This window comes from Bombus pyrosoma, linkage group LG3 (genome assembly GCF_014825855.1).
Source record: "Bombus pyrosoma isolate SC7728 linkage group LG3, ASM1482585v1, whole genome shotgun sequence".
Taxonomy (NCBI): domain Eukaryota; kingdom Metazoa; phylum Arthropoda; class Insecta; order Hymenoptera; family Apidae; genus Bombus; species Bombus pyrosoma.
The window spans coordinates 14,071,670-14,081,966 of NC_057772.1; the positions used below are offsets into that span (position 1 = coordinate 14,071,670).

The 10,297-nt window shown below is 33.1% G+C and overlaps 1 long non-coding RNA gene across 1 annotated transcript; it reads left to right on the plus strand.

The window, feature by feature from the left end:
- The first annotated feature begins 662 nt into the window (after window positions 1–662).
- Window positions 663–2,137, plus strand: LOC122565608. The gene is made up of 2 exons (XR_006316220.1): window positions 663–1,170; window positions 1,892–2,137. It is a non-coding gene; the product is annotated as an uncharacterized LOC122565608 (long non-coding RNA).
- Window positions 2,138–10,297: the final 8,160 nt, after the last annotated feature.

Below are 10,297 nucleotides of genomic sequence, written 5' to 3' on the forward strand. Positions count from 1 at the left end.
TATCAACTGTTTCTGCATAAATAATACGCTTATTAACTTTTGAGCATCGTGCTAAAGTGCACGTAAATATGTTTATACAAAAGTTTCTAAAATTCAAGAGCAAACTTTGCACGTGTTGACATATTTTGTGAAGATACCACGTTCAAAAATAATCTTGTCACATAATATCGTCATCGAATATATTCGTAGTTTTATTGTTCAAAGTACTAGAGTTTATCTTATTTTATGGTCAATAGAAATCAAACAACGAGTAAACAATAAAACAACAATATTATTTATCCGTTGAGCTCGATCGTGTTACTACTCTTGGTTTTGAAAGGGCCAAATGCACCCTACTGGCTGTCGATGATTTCACTTCTTTCAATTGTGGTAATCGATTATCACGGCGAATATTTCCGTTCGAGTCGAATGACCACGTGGCATCGTGTAGTATTGTGAGACGCGTTCAGAGCGTGAAATAAATTCTGTTGTATACACAACACAAGTATATATGCAGCCATAACGATCGTGAACAAGTTTGAGCGAAGAATTGGTCCCAGTTGCGATAGAAGGAGAAGCCTATAGCACGCAGCGATATTGCGCGATCACTTGAAAACGTTCGCCCCGGGTAGCTAACTAGTTTTTAATTTCTTTGTTCTCTGTGTACACCTCGATACGTTTCAGCTTCCTTAACGTTTGTACCGACAAATATCCAACGTCAGTCATAGGAATTGCAGATGAATAAATACCAAAGCTTAAATGAGGCTTCATAAACTGATCTGTTGCGAACAATGCTGCAGTTAAATATAGTTTGCCACGTATATGCGATGACGCGCTATGCTTTCGAGAAGAACTAGTGTTATCTTAATTACATGTGCATACTCTTTATGGAGAAGATCATTGTTACCAAGGATCGACCGATTTGCTCTGTAGATATGTTACACATTAGATTTTCAATTAAAGGTTTATATTTTATTCGTTTTCAAATGAACATTAAAATTGTTTTGAGTATTTTTCTTCTGAAATTACCGCGGGCTTCAAATCAACGAACATCGATGAAGAGAGAGAGATAAGTACAAACATGAGTGTTCTGGGAAGTGGTTGTTCTCAGCTCTTTTCGACTTTTTCCTTCTCCAAATAAGACGCGAATAGTGAAAACGACGTGCTTAATTCTATGGAATCAATTAGCTGGTTAGTTATCATCACAGATCAGGTATAGAATGATCTTCGTATTTACATCACAGTTTACTAGTTCACAAGCCTTCATTTCTTTTTCTAAAAGAAGAAGAAGAAACTAAAAATATGACAAACATTCTTATTTAATTTTACAAATTACTATTATTTTTGAACTTTCAAAGTTCTAGCTCGCAGGTATTATTTGATTGTTGAAACAATTTTGAACTGGAAATTTTTAACATCTATAACTCGATACTTGAGCAAATATTACTAATACAAATTTTTTGGTATGTTCGTTCTAAATTTTGTCGTACTGTAAGTCAACAACGTTTACAAAACGTTTCCAAAGTAGTGTGTTTTTATGTTTATTTAATATTACGCTTACCTTAAACGTATATAAGAATGCTTTTTCAAATCAATTTAGATATGGAACTGGTGACTAATTTTTATTTCAACTAACGATTGTTAAAGACAGTAATAATATTTCGACTAAATTACTTACATGTACATACTTTCAAAACGAAAGATTATTGTAAAATACATTTTTCGGAACAATCAGTTGGTAATACCCTTACTTGTTTATAAAACTTTTTTACAAAAATTATCTTTTATAGGTAAATACCTTATTAAAAAGATTCAAAAAATATGTTTTATATATTAAATATGTTATATAAATAAAATAAAAATTATAAGTTCCGTATAGATGAACTGTAACTATAACTTTTTTCTGTGTAAGGAGGAGAAAATGCATTACGCATCGCCACCAATGCTGATCGGTGGGATATGTGGGATTCGCCAAAGGTGTTGAGCGGCCTATCCATTAAAAACCTCGCCTCAACTTTTTCTCCGAAAAGCAGAATTTGCCTCCCTCCGGTTGCGACGCGGCTATTGCATTACAACCTTAACTATAACTAAATAAATAATACTTGACTTTTAGCAATTATTCTCAATGTATTACAATACAAGACAAAAGTAAATATTACAATTATATTTTATATTTCATTTTGATTATTATATTTAATATTTATATTTTATACGAATACAAGCTAAAGTTACTGAATTAATATTCCGTGTGCAGTATAAATTCGATAGATAGTGTGTATATGGAAGTGTTTGATAGTTTCAACATTAATAAATAAAATACTAATTTAATTAACTCTTAGCTTGTATTAATTTAAAATATAAACGTCAATTATCTAAGTACATTTATTTCGTTTATTATTATATTGGCAATAATTGTTAGCAGTAAAATTTCAATATTTTTATTATAGATAATGTTTTAACGAAATATCTCGGTACTTGTACGATATTTTGGCTTTACTCTTTAAAGCACGAAAAGGCTCGGAATAAGAAGAGACAGAGACTAAGAGATTGGTTAATTTATGCTCCTTTAATCAACGAAATTTCCTATTTTTAAAATAGATACTTTTTAAAATAGATCTGTCCGTAAGATTGAAGTTTGCTATCGAAATGTTTAAAATCATTTATAGTTTATGATTACATATTTTTATTACTCACGTACATTTTAACCTGTTCGACAAGAACTGCTAAAAGAGCGGAATTTTACTGTTTATGCATTATTTATTTTTTCTTTGCATCGCGTCGCGTCGATGTAAAGTAGATTGCGGACTGAGAAATGATCACGGCAGGACGAATAATTTATTGCAACAGCGTTATAATTCTATAATCTGAGGATAATGGAGGTCATTAGCGTAATGCTTGTCTTCGAGTCGGATGATCACACTGCCCTGAAATCTGTGATCATTTCCGACAACCCTCGGTATGCTTCGACGCTGCATGATTGCACGTTTATGTGATTCCTGTTATTTTCAATCATTATTTTCACCGAGTCCCCGTTCACCCTCGCCATCCCTCCATCAGCAGGTAATTGTTATAATGAACAGGAAAATGATAGGTTTAGCCTGCCTTGCTTCGTGTTTTGTTTGAGAAACCTCCGGACAATGCAATACATCTTTACAGCAGAGTGATTTACTGAATTTACTTTAGTCTTGCAAATATTTTCTTTCATTTTTATCGTAAATGGCTGCTTAATCGCCAGAGCACTACTACTTCCCCTCTTTTCATTTATTTTATAAATTCATAACGTTCTTTATGGCGAATAACATTTTATTAGAAAAAGTCTCTAAACTCGGTAAATTAGAATGTTTAACGATAAATGTCCATAATTGTTTAATCTGTAATTCAATGGCAAGTTTTGTCGGTTGGGGTAAAGTATTTTTTTATTATAGTAATTCCCGTGTATTAATTATTATAATTCTCAATATGTCCAACGCAGGAGAAAAAGTTTAAGAGTATAGTATGTAGGTAACGAGTCACGGGAGAAGTATAATTAAGGGTCTACAAACTCTAACGTGGTAATTATATTGGAACAGGTTAAAAACAAGAAAGCGTAGCATAAAATTATTCAAAGTGATTTTTCGATGGCTAATAATTGTGGTTATGCTAATGCATTAATTTTTGCTGTAGCAACAACGTAAGATACACGTTCCTAGGGATTGAAGACCTTAGAAATCGTCAAGAATGATCAATTACTTATGTATATCATTATAACACTGATATATAATATATACAATATAAAGCCAGTAATAATAATTGTTTTTAACAAATGCTAAATGTAATGTAAGTCAAATTTACAAATGAAAATTTCTTATTTTATCCATTTCCTATGAACAATTATTAAATATATATATATATATATAGCCTGTATAACTTACTTTAAAAAGTTACTAGTTTTCTTCAAAGCGTTTAGTATTTTTATGATAATATTGCATGTATCGATTATTGCTGACGCGTATTCCCATAAGGAAAATTCAATAACGGTGAGGCGTATAGGTACATTATACCTACCCATCTAATAACAGAATTACATTAACAGCACTCATATGATGAGAACGAAAAATACAATACTAAATATTGAATTTAGATATTTATTAAAAGCCATAATTTTCTAATGAAATCTAGTCAGCACATCGGATAATCTTAGCAACCTAATTTGTTGTAACTTTATTTCAGATAAGAGTAGAAAGTTCATAAAAATATTGTGCATAGCTTGGAAACCTCCATTATCCTGTCAAACAAATGTCACAAATGCAACTATGCATATTTTTTTTAAAAAAAGACATACAGTTATTTTTATAGAGATTCATTCCTAAAGTGCAGTCATTCCTATGGTCGTATAAATGGTATAACATATAGTTATTAAAAACTCGACGTAATTTCTAATGCTGAATCATCACGATATTCGTGTCACCAATATGTTATAAACGTATCTCAAAAGGCTAGGTGGTAACTTAAAAGAATTTGGTTTATTCTGACAGATATAAGTATTAGGACATTAACACTAAACCTACCAGCGCGGTCAAATTGACCGCTCTCGCGACTTCTACACAAATTTAACCATATTTAAACTTTATCATATCGCTTCATAATTTCTGAATTTTCTTAAAACATGCATACAATATATTTTTCGGTATTTAATTTTAGTTTGCTCTTTTATTTTCTGAGAAAAATTTGTACTCTGTCTTGCCTACCGTGACCGATCGACAAAATATGTTAGTTATTCTTAAAATAAATGCGATCAGTACAAAGAAAAGGCTATCTCAAGGTCAAATGACAAAGAAAATTAGTAATAACAAATAATAACAGTTGTTAAATCTTATCATAAACCAATCCATCCCTCGATCAAGATAGCCATCAACTGTCAAGACAAATCAACTCAGGCCCATTATAATCCTAAGGCCACCTAATCGCCACAAAATCTAGCACTATTTACAATCCATTGTTACAAACATTTTAAAAGTCGAGACGTTTCTTAGAGTCATTGCTCATTGTTATAAAACACTGTCATTGTTGGAAAAGCTTTGCCAACTCTACCCTCGAGTAACCGTTGGTGGAGAATGGTCAATACTCATCAATATTTTCACATAAATATCGCCGTCAAAGATCACATTTTCACTTGCTATTGCCTTTTCCATTAGAATACATCGGTTTGTTAGTCAATTAGTCGACATCTAAATTTGTTATCTGTAAAACTCAGACAGAAAGCATCTCAGAGCATTTTGTGTAAAGTTGTTATAAAAGGAAAAGTAAAGCATATCAAATTTGACAATAATTCTCTATTCCGTGAATACAAACTACATGCATTTATTGCTCTGCTATATGCCCGCGGTGCATATCAGGCAAAAAATTTAGATGTCTCATATTTGTGAAATAAAATTTAGAGACCTGCATTTTTTTCAAAAACAATGAGCAGGTATGACTTTGCTGAAATTATGAGGTTTATAGGATTTGATAAGAAGAGCGAAAGAAGCCAACGTTTACGAACCAATGAATTTGCAATGGTATCTACAGTATGGGGCCAATTTACAGTGAATTCACAAAATTGTAATAAACCTAGTGCATACATTACTTTTATATAAAGAATCGCGGGAAAAAACCATGCAAAAAACTATCAACAAGTCTAGATTCATTACTACAAAAAACTTGTACAGTAAACAATTCAAGTAAAGGTTACAAAATTACGAAAATTTGTTTAAGGTGCGGGAAATATTTATGCGGCAAATGTACATTTGATAAGAAGATAATTTGTAAAAAATGCAAGAAAGTTGAATAAGATATATCTCTATATAAATAAAAGTGTAAATCTATTTAACTCTATAATTGAAATTAAACAAAAGTAAATTTGGACGAAATTTTATGAAAGTTCATCATTTTATATACATTTAGTTATAAATTAACCATTATCTAAGTTAAATCGTAAAAACTATTACTGCTTTAATCATCGGTCATTTTGACCGCACATGGTAGGAATAGGTATACACGAAGTGTTGGTATGTTTAGTGTTAATGAAAAATTACACAAACCTGGAAAGCCGGGAAATTAGTAAAATTTGTAGAACTTATTGGTCATGTGAAATTTTAGGCTATAAATCCCTGTATTTGATATCATAAAATTAACGTTCTTTCGTATCCCATATTCGTTACGTCTTTCGTTCACTGGTTGTATATGCTGTGAATAATATTGTGATTCGCATCCTGAAAATTTCTCATTTCATCGCAAATTTTTCGACAGACTTTAAGTCAGGAAACTACTAGAAGACCAAATATCGTTATTAATTTGTTATATATCTGTAATATTTGCAAATAATTTCAACAAATTTTTATCATGAGTTTTAGATCGCAATTTTACACGAATATAAAAGTCTCAACGATTAATCGTTTTCTCGACTATCTAGAATAATTATCACGTTTCGTGTGGAACCAACGATTATCGTAATACTTTTGAATCCTAGTGCATGTCGATTGCATTATTTCAGTATAAAAAAAAAAACGATAAATGAAAGCTCGAGTTTTCAATCTTCCGCCCTGAGCTTGTTGCGAGTAAGTATCTTCTCGGTATGCGATGAAATAGAAATTAAAAAGAAGAACCAAAGAGATTCGTTTAAAGAGATACGAAAGGTGTAGTAGGTGTGATATTTTGAACTAAATTCAGGACTCAAGTTAAGCTCGCGATAAAAGCTACTTTAAATAAGGCGTTCTACATATGATAATCGTGCAGATGGGTATATCGATATAGTGGTGGGGTAGGGTTGGGGTTGTGCTGGCATGGAACATATTCTATCAGTTTGATAGCTCTCGGTGGGACACTCGATGGCGGATGAAAGCTAAGGCGGATGCCTTGATATCTAATATCGGCTGTGCACCTTTATGTCGTCGGTATCGGTTTATGTTGCCCCGGGTAATCTTCACCTTTCCACACCAGACTTAAACTTTTCACGTAAGTGCAGCGCTGACTGGTAAATAAAAGTGTGAAAAGTTGCCATCGAGAAAACGCCATGAACTCTTGGGAGTACATAGTTTGTCGCGTTTGTATTCTTTTTCTCGCTGTATATTATTTTATTGATGTGTTCCATGACGCGAGGACGACAATCAATACTATTAAATATTTTCGTACAATTTCATGTCTCATATCCTCTCCCTCTTAATTAACTATTAGTGTATTTCACTAATTTCCAATCTTTGTGGATCTTATGCAATATATTATTCTCTATTTCACTTCTTGATCTATTTTTACTATATATTTATTACTATTTTTGTATTTACTATATTTTACTATCTTGATCTATTTTTAACTAACTCTTTTTTCAAGCATAGAAAAGAAACGATAATGATATCAATATTAATATCGATTAGAAAGTCATACTATAATACATTCGTACTATACATGTATATTATTGTGGTATAAATGTTAGTAAAAATTTATTTCATGTTCATGAGATTTCTTCGTGAAAGAAATTCAAATTATTAGCTGAAAGGAATGTGAAGAAAATAGAAGAAAATTGTAAGGTAAAAGTAACGAAGATAAAAGAGGTAAGAAGTTGAAGGTATAATTCAGACTAGTTGTCGCGCGAACGAGATGTATCTGGATGTTGAAAAGATAGGTAGTCGCATGGCGAATAATTCCCACGTGCAGTTTAAGGGCTACCTGAGATGACAGGCTAGGGAGAAGCTACAGCAGCTATTTAACATTCCGCCTCATTTCCTGCCGCCTCTACGGCACCGCCTCCTCCTCCTCCTCTTCCCTCTCCAGATCCCGTCCTTCTCCTATTTCTCCTTCTTCGTTCCGGAGGAAACGTTCGCGCTCGATGCGAAAATTGCTTCGCCAAGAATTATTGACTATAAATTACTCGTCTCGCTACCCTAACCTCTTGGTTCCACCGTTACTCATGCAAATGACGGCGAAGCCCGCGGGCCCGTTTGGTGCACACGTTCGCGTTCGTTCCAATACTCACCACTTACTCAGTGTTATGCCGATCCGACGAGTAAACGGAAAACTACCTTGGCAAGCTAACTCTCGATATTGGCCGCGAATTGGCACGCATTTACATTTTATTACGCGTACTCAAGACAGACTGCCGTTTCTCTCGGGCTCTTTATTCGTTTCTTCCCTTCGATCGTTCGCTAGCATCCTTTCACCACCATCCACTACCTTTCGATTGTCATTGCGATCGCGATTGCGAAGATTCTTCTTGTTCCACGAGACATCGCACAAATACCTCAACTCTCGGATATTGCTGTTTAAAGGTTACCGTAAAACGACACCGATCAATTACCAACACAAGTTAACGAATAAGCGAGTAAACGATCACTCTCTTATTTCGTAGCAGTACTTTAGTTTCTTTCTTTCTTTCTTCCTTTTCCTTTCTTTGCCTTTTACTTTCTTACAGATTTATTTCAGAGTGATATTGGTACGGCGTATACACGATTTTGATACATTCGATATTCCGCACTACCTTAAGAGAAGAAGGCGCAGATAGAAAAAGGCGAGAAAGAGAGAAGGGAAGAGAAGGGTCGGGAGAAAGAGGGAAGGGAAGAGAAGGGAAAAGAATGCGGTATACTGACGCTAAATTGAATTTTTTTCAATTCATTCCACTTCCCACAAGCGAGCTCAAACTCGATGAGTATCTGTACGCGACAGCAGCACCTATTCGCAGTAAATTCTCATTATTTTTAAATTGGAAATGAGAAGTGTACGCGGCGGGTGTGGTTGAGAGCACCTTTGCCGCTGCAGAGTAAAAAAGACAGGAACTCGGCAGTGTATTATTCCAGGCCGATGCCTATCCTAACAGCGGAAGAGTCGCAGAAACTAATTTAATTACCTGGCTGGTGTCAATAACAGTAATCGTTCTCTGTTCGAACCTCAATTTCCAAGGATCTGATTAAATATCGTCCGCCTAATTTTCCATAATCTGCATTTTTAATAACCATATCTTTCAATGTAAGTTATCTTGCGATTTCGTACACGTGCACATCGTATATGCGAGTCAGATAAATATTTTCGATACGTTGATCGAACTTTGGAAACTCAAATTAGAAGAGGAAAGCTAATCTACGAGTTATGGAAGTTTTGTCTACTAATTAACTTTTTCCAGAACGGGAATTTTAATAAACCAAAACGACTTGAAGGGCTTCGTGAAAGGGAAATTATGTGATTAATATTTCTTGCACTGTATCGAAAAAAGACAGATTCAACTTTTAGTGGTTGATCGTTTATCCGCAAAAATAAATTTTTGTTATTGTCGATAACGATTATCCGATAGTGGTTAGGAATATAGAAGCGTTGATATTGTTTATCAATAATCAAAATAGTTATTCGAAATCATCATTTAAACCAAGCAACCAATTCGATATACTGCAACTTTAAGTTTGCTTATGATCTTTGCTTATCTTTTCCTAACACAAAATTCCAAATCTCGGTCGAAAATTCCTGTCAATTTTTAAAACAATTCGATCTCGTAAAGTTTAAAACTCACTGCATTCGATAAGCGTCAAAAATAGCAGTTATTTCTAAAATTTTTCTCGAGGAAGTCATTGAGACGAAGATAACCTTTGCGTAAATGGTGATCTGTGATCACTGGATCTTAAAGAAATTTTCAAAAAATAAAATAATTAAAGAATCTTAATATTTTAGCGTTCTGATTACTAATAACCACTACAAATGATCAAGGTCTTTTTGGATACCAATAACCGATGAAGGAATTTCTTTTAGTCGCTTTCGATCATCGTCAATTTTGATTAACATTGCGGATAATCAATAGTTAGGAGAAAATCAGCAAAATTTGACCACACTGTAGAAACACAATGTGTTTGATATCTCGCACAAAACTTTACAAGAATGCTTACTTTAACTTCTGAGAGGTTTAATTGTAACTTACGAGATTAATGTTTCCGGGTTTTCTCTGTTACTTTCAGATAAAATATATTTTCCAAGCAAATAAAACCAAAGCAAAATAAATGCAAGAACTGTTATGAAGAAGTATGATCTATTTGTATATACATATATCTAACTTGTTATTTTTTCGCGTTATTTGTTTAAACATGTAACTAGTCCGGTAGCGTAATTGAACATTTTGATTTAAAACTCGAGTATCTTCGTATAATTTAGGGTAGAGTATAATTTTACTTATAATCTATAAAATTTAGCTATCAAGCATGGTAAAAGATAAAGATACAATTTCTTATCAAAGGAATAAAAGTAAAGGCATGTGTGTGTGCATGAAGCTAATAAACGATAAGGTTTTTATAAAGAATTATTGTATTTATTAAAAAATACAAATCCTTAA